General features: G+C 36.3%; 1 pseudogene; it reads left to right on the top strand.

Moving 5' to 3' along the window:
- The first annotated feature begins 977 nt into the window (after nucleotides 1-977).
- Nucleotides 978-4,177, top strand: LOC126725982 (senescence-specific cysteine protease SAG12-like; annotated as a pseudogene).
- Nucleotides 4,178-7,599: the final 3,422 nt, after the last annotated feature.

Below are 7,599 nucleotides of genomic sequence, written 5' to 3' on the forward strand. Positions count from 1 at the left end.
GTATAAATACCCCTTATACCCATAAAAGAAAGAGAGCTTCCAGAGAGAATTTTGAGAGAGAAACTCTAGTGTTATACAAGATTGATTCATCCACAATCTTCACATAAGAGACTATTCAAATTCCTCAACTTTCTTCCTCTCCATTGTTAAACCCTTGAGAGGTATTTTTACCAAAACCTTTTCTCACCATATCCATTACTGTGAGAGGACTGTTTGGTGTTCTGGGAAGCAGTTAGGAAGGAACCAATCTACATTGGTTGATGCTATGGTCAAGTAGCGGAATCCGGGAAGCTAGAAAAGAAATAGGTTCGGGGCAACCTCGTTGGAGCAAGAAGCTTGGAGGGCTTAAGTATACTGGGTAGATTAGGCTTGGAGGGTCTATTACTGTTCATGTATCCCAACTACATTTTCTAATGGATTACTTACCGCTTGGAGGGCGGCGGAGAGGTTTTACGCCGAGAGTTTCGGTTTCCTCTTCGATAGCATATCGTGTGTTGTCCTTGTGTTTGCATCTTCCTTCCCTTTTCAACTGTGGATGTGATTTATAATTGGCTTAGATTGATTTCCAATTCTGTTTATAACTTATGTTTATTTTCCGCACACTAGTTGTTTGTCATAAAGCTTGAATTGGTTATTTTGTATTTGGGGGTCTAAACGTTCAAGGGTGGTTTATACACTATTTGAACTTTCAGTGTGCAATTTAAAATTGTTACTTTTTATGATGAACTCATTACTAACAAAGTTTTATAATAAATATGCTATAATATATGTATAATATTTTCCAAAAAAAATTTTACATAAAACATTACAACATTATCCGTGTATTGCACGGACAACTTACTAGTTGTCTAAAAAAATTACACAATGTATAACTTAAACTTATAAACACACATGAAAATGAAAATATTTAGTACTGTAGTATTTATCATGTGGACCTTTGAACCTAGTCACTATAGTAGAAAATCTAATCACACCAATGAATGAATATTATAAACTAATATTAATGATCCAACCAAAAGCACAATATCAATTATCAAAAAACATGATATCTTTTTATAGGAAATGTCATTTACTTAGCCTTTTGATCATTAGGAAGTAACAGCAACAGCTTACACGCTAAGTAGAGGACTTCTTTTGACATACTGCATTGCAATTTTCAAATATTCGAGGTTTTCTAAGCAAAACATCCTCCAAGGTACGTAGTATATGGCAGGTCCCTCTCCAGCATTCTCAAGAAAATGCAAATTAGTGTTACAACTTTAATCCTTGCCTATAAATCCCATGGCCATTTTGGAATTGTTGTGCATTGAAAGATCGATCCACCTCTATACTCACTAACATATCACTTTGGTTTGGTACCATGGCTTATGCAAGCCTAAATTATTTCCTCTGCTTGGCCTCTCTCTTAATGTTGGCCATTGGTACCTCAGAAGTGTTGTGCCGCCCCCTTGATGAGCAAAACATGTTGACAAAGCATGAGGAATGGATGGCTCAACATGGACGCATTTACAAAGACATGGATGAAAAAGAGAGACGCTATATGATATTCAAGAAAAATGTGGAATGGATAGAAGCTTTTAACAAAGGCTTGGACCAAAAATACACATTGAATGTAAACAAATTAGCAGACCTAACAAATGAGGAGTATCGTGCTATGCTTAATGGCTACAATATGCAATCCTCTGAAGTAGTGCACACCTCCTTAAAAGCTACATCTTTTAGATATGGGAATGTGACTGATGTGCCACCCTCTATAGACTGGAGACAGAAGGGTGCTGTGACTCCTATCAAAGACCAAGGATCGTGTGGTAAGTGATCATTTATAAGAGCAAATAGATTCTTTCACTCTCTCTTTTGATTTTTATAAATCATTACTGTAAATTGTGCTTTTAAACTCAAATATAAGTATGTTCGGTTTTGGTCTCTCAATTTTAAGATGATCGATTTTGGACCTTCGTATTTTTAAAATGTAATAATTAAGTGCCTTAAAATTAAGTGCCTTCGTCTATTTTGATTTTTATAATAACTAGTTTATAACCCCATGCATATGCATGGATACACTTAAAGATATACAATAAGAGACATAATATAATTCTCATATATATAATTGAAATACTATTGATAGTCATTTTTATAATTTGTTAACTCTTTAAAAAACTTTGTAAGGATATTATTAGGTATAAAATGTAAATTGTCCATATTTTTTTTATTATTATTGTGAAAACTTTTTTTTTTTACGACTCATTTATTCTAGACTCTTTGGTTTTTGTACTTAAAAACTCACTTGGATGAATATTCATGATGTGATCGCACATTTAATTCTAAAATTAAGAAATAAAACTCTTTGAGAATATTCTAAAAAAAAAAAATTCTTTGAGAATAAATAATTTAAGACACATGGCGCGAAATTGGAATTCTAATTTGGAATTCTAATTTGAGTTTCTCTCAACTTCACCTACTATTATATATATAGATTATATCATAGTAATGCTAAATTGCTAATTGGTCACTTTCATTTTGTTATTTAGGATGTTGCTGGGCATTTTTAGCAGTGGCAGTTGTGGAAGGGATTAACCAGCTTAAAACTGGTAATTTAACTTCTCTATCTGAGCAAGAACTTGTGGATTGTGACACTAAAGACCAAGGTTGTGAAGGCGGTTTAATGGACAATGCCTTCCAATTTGTCCTACATAATTTTGGACTCATAACTGAAGCCAATTACCCCAATGAGGGAGTGGGTGGCACTTGTAATCCCAAGAAGACAACTGATCATTCAGCCATAATAACTAGTTATGAAGTGTAAAGTTGTGATTTCCAACTATATTGTGTTGACTTTAATTCCGTGCCAAATTTGATTGTAATTTCTTCAATCATTTTCCCTGTATGTATGTAGGTTTATTTGTAAGGGATGAGTGTGAGAGATCGATGAAGAATCAAGCTTCAAAAGTTGAATAAGTGGATTTCACGACTGGCTCGCGATAAGCAACCCGTGAGAAGGCCACTGTAGAGCACATGACTGGAAGATGAAGAGTCATGCTAGGCTGTCAATTTTGCGACTATCTCGAGAGAAGGGTCAACCCGCAAAGAACCCGCAAAAGTTTCTGTTTGGCAAAAAGTTGTGTTTTGCTTTACCAAATCTTTACCCACACTATATATACCTTAGTTACCCACAAATTGTAAGGAGTGTTTTTCAGAGAGAAAACCCTAAAAAATACTCTTAAGAGTTAGAGATTGTTATACCCACAATCATCTACACATTTCCTTGTGGTTTTCCTCAACTCCTACCTCTTCATCTCTAGATCTTTGAGAGGTTGCTAGTCCAAACACTTACCATACCCATTATGAGTGTAAAGTGAGATTTTAGTGTTGCTAGGAAGTATTAGAAGAAGTCATTCATTGGCAGATGCAATTGGGCTGAATTGCGGGATCCAGAAAGTTAGAGAAGACAAGACTCCGAGAAGTCCGTTGGTAGTAGAAGCTTGGAGGGCTCAAGTACATAGGGTAGACTAGGTTTGGAGGGTCTTTTGTTATTCGTGTATGTACTCCAACTTTATTCTCTAGTGGATCAATTTCGACTAGAAGGGTCACAAAGAGGTTTTTCGCCGAGTTCTTCTGTTTCCTCTTCAATAACACGTCTTGGTGTTATCTTGTGTTTGCATCTCTCTTCCCTACTCTTTAAGTTTTCATTTTATTATTGATGATGGATGAATATGGATTAAGGTAGAGTTATCAATTCATTGTGCTCATTTACTCTTGTTCCGCACTTACTCTAAGTTAGAGTAAGAGCAATCTAGCCGTAATTTTTATTTGGGGGTCTGAACAAACTCTTGTGTTTTAGCACAAATTTGAGCTTTCAAAGATGTGCCTACTAATGATGAGAAGGCTTTGTTGTAGGCTTTAGCCAACCAACTAGTCTCAGTCACCATTGATGTTGGTGAAGATGCTTTCCGTTTCTATTCAAGTGGCATTTTCACTAGCAAATGTGGTACAAGCCTATGATCATGGTGTCACAACGGTTAGGTATGGTATTGATACTAATGGGACTAAGTATTGGCTGGTGAAAAATTCATGGGGCACAGGATGGGGTGAGGGTGGCTATATAAGGATGAAAAGGGACATTGCTGCTAAGGAAGGACTTTGTGGCATTGCCATGAAAGCTTCTTATCCAATAGCATGAAAAAAGAAATATAGTTGGGTCTCATATTAAATTATAGATGTGTCAATAATCAAATAATAATCAAATAAATTGTTTGGTTCTATAACCTTGAAGAAAAGCTAAGCTTTTGTAAGTGAATCATAAGAAAGCTATTGAAGATTCTAAGGCAAATACTCAGAGAATGAGGGGGGGGGGGGGGGGAGGGGTAAAGAGAGAGAGAGATTTATGAGAAAGAGAAAATTGATATTTTCATTATATGAGAAATTTACACATTACACAAATATATATATATATATATATATATATATATATATATATATATATATATTCAACCAAAGAATCCAAAAATCTTAGATCACTTCTAAATATCTTCTAGAAAAATCCTCTAACAACCAAAACAGAATTTTCTGCTCAAACTCGTGTCGTAACTAACTTCTTGAAGACTAACTAACTATTGCTTTGCTAGCATGAGATGAAATGCTCTGTGTGCCTAAGTTAGGATTGCTTCTGATGAAACGCATCGTTTGAATTAGTTGATACACATGTTATCGCTTAATGGTGTCGATTACCTGATCATCTTCAACATCCCCCCTCAAACGAATGGGGGAGGAACAAGCCATAAGTTTGTCTTTGAAGAAAAGAAAGAGAGGAGCAGCCAAAGGTTTAGTAAACATATCGGCAAGATTGACCTTGCCAGATACGAATCGAACACAAAGATCGCGGCAAAGAACCATTTCTTGAACAAAGTGATAATCTACCTCGACATGCTTGGCACGGGCATGAAACACTGGATTGGAAGCAAGAGCAATGGCAAAGACATTGTCACACCAAAGAAATGGAATATGATGAAGAAAAAGATGAAGCTCACGAAATAATGTTCTAAGCCAAGAAAGCTCAACAACTGTAGTGGCCAGTGCACAATACTCAACTTCGATGGAGGACTTGGAAACCGTGGTTTGCTTCATAGATGACCATGAGATAGGATTAGACCCCAAAAACACTATGAAACCAGTAGTAGATTTCCTATCAAATGGATCCCCTACCCAATTAGCATCAGTAAAGGCAGATAAAGTGAGAGGTCCACAAGAAAGGTGAACACCATGAGTAAGGGTACATCTAACATAACGAATTACTCTCTTTGTAGCTTGTAAGTGGGTAGTAGTAGGAGATTGCATGTGTTAGGGACATATTTGATGTAATTGACTAATCTTTTGATAAAACGCACTTTACTTGTAATTGGGTAGATCGAGAATGGGTTTACTATTTCATGAAACAAGTGTTCATGTTTAGTATTGAAGTCATGCAAATCTGACAAAGAAACAAGTGAAGAATGTGCTGCTCATTAAAGCTCGACAGAAGTCTCAATAGAATCCTTTCTACCAAGAATTACTTCTGAAACTCAACAGAAACTCGACACAAGCTGTATCTGTCGAGAATTACGAAATCAGGTTTTCCAGATCTGATTACATGCATATCCTTGAGTATTTGTGTAAGGTTTATTTTCTCACAACCCTAAACATATATAAGGATTATTTTAAGAACCGTCACAAGGATGTAAGGTGATGCAAAGTAATAATACATGCATATTGTAACCGAAGACAAAAATTGCTCTAGTTCATCATATTCTCTGTAGAAGCTACTATGTCTTTACGCCAAGGGTTTTATGACCAAAGAGCTTCTTGATCTTTACTGTTGATGAACTGAAGAACTTTGCAACCAACAATCTTCCTCAAGTTGGTGTGTTAGTCATGTACTGGGATCCGTGCATCATTGGTTAGTCACGTACTAGGATTCGTGCATTGAAAGGAGAGATTGCCACTATAATACAAGTCCAATTGGGTATTAGGGTAAGGTTCAACTGTAGATTGGTATTGGGTATTGGGATTCTTTTTACTTGTAACTGCTTGTGATTGATAATAGTGGATTCTCAAGAGTGGTGACCTTAAATTCACCTGATGGGGTTTTGTCTCGGTGGTTTTCCCCATTCGTAAACAAATCACCTGTGTCAAACTTATTTTCCACTGCATTTAGTTATTTGGTGATTTGTTTATGCTACCACGCTATTGCATGTTAAATTGACTTAATTAATTAACTTGGATAATTAATTGATTAATTTACCAAAGGGGTTAATACATTTTTGGTCTATCAGCATGAATTGACATAACTGGTGAACACTGAATACCAAGTCTGGTCTAGTAAAGGTAAGGTACTGTAAAGCCCCAACCATGCTCCTATAAGTAGTTCGATTAGTGAGAAGATACCCAGTGGTAGGAGTAAGACTTGTAACAGGGCAACATGGAGTTTTACAGAGCTGGGAGTTATGCATATTGAATCTGTGTAGAACATCAAAGGCATATTTGGACTGAGACAAGGTGAGACCAAACCTAGTAGGAGTTATTTGAATTCCAAGAAAGTAATTAAGAGGGCCAAGTTCCTTGAGTTCAAAGTTGGAATTGAGAGCGTGAACAAGATTTGAAATCTGAGTAGGAACATTGCTAGTGATGATTATATCATCAACATACTAAAGAAGATAGAGAACAATAGGGCCAAAGTGATATACAAATAAAGAAGTATCTGCCAAAGAAGCTACAAACCCAAGATGAAGAGCAATTGTGAGGTAAACCTCTCAATCCAGGCTCAAGGAACTTGTTTCAAGCCATAAAGAGACTTCAGTAATTTGCAAACATGCTGAGGTTTGGATTGATCAATGTAGCCTAGAGGTTGTTGCATATGAACCTCTTCCTTGAGATAACCATGGAGAAAGGCATTTGATACATCTAACTGTCTCATAGGCCAATTAAAGCTCACTACAATGGCTAGAACTAATCTGACTATTGCATGTTTGATCACTAAACTAAATGTCTTAGTACAATCAATGCCTGGTTGCTGATGGAAGCTCTTAGCTACAAGCCTTGCTTTGAAGCAAGCTATAGAGCCATCATTGTGAAGCTTAAGTTTAAAAACCCATTTACATCCCACAAGATTGACATTGGGAGGTGGAGGAACAAGCACCCAAGTATGTTGTTTCTACAGTGCATCAAATTCAGCATCCATAGCCTTGCACCAATTTGGATAAGAAGAGGCAATCTTGTAGGTAGGGGGGTTTAGTAAAAGAATAGTTAAAAGTAATTTTATATCAAAGCTTAAGTTTAGAAATTCCACTTTTGGATTTTGGTTTGCATAGGGTGCTGATTAATAGGAACAATAGGTAATGGATTAGGATCAATAGAAACAATAGGTGTAGGTGATGAAGTGGGAGTAGCTAGAGTAGGTAAAGTGGATTGTGGAATAGGATTAGATGTAGTATGTAACAGTGGAGTTGAAATGTCAGAAGTGGAATTGGAAGGGGAAGTGGAAGGAATGGAATTCTAAGAAGGCAATGGACCTAAGACAGAGGGCTGATTAAGGGTTCATTTGGGAATAGCTTATTTAACTGAAACTAG

This window comes from Quercus robur, chromosome 5 (genome assembly GCF_932294415.1).
Source record: "Quercus robur chromosome 5, dhQueRobu3.1, whole genome shotgun sequence".
In the NCBI taxonomy this organism is placed as follows: domain Eukaryota; kingdom Viridiplantae; phylum Streptophyta; class Magnoliopsida; order Fagales; family Fagaceae; genus Quercus; species Quercus robur.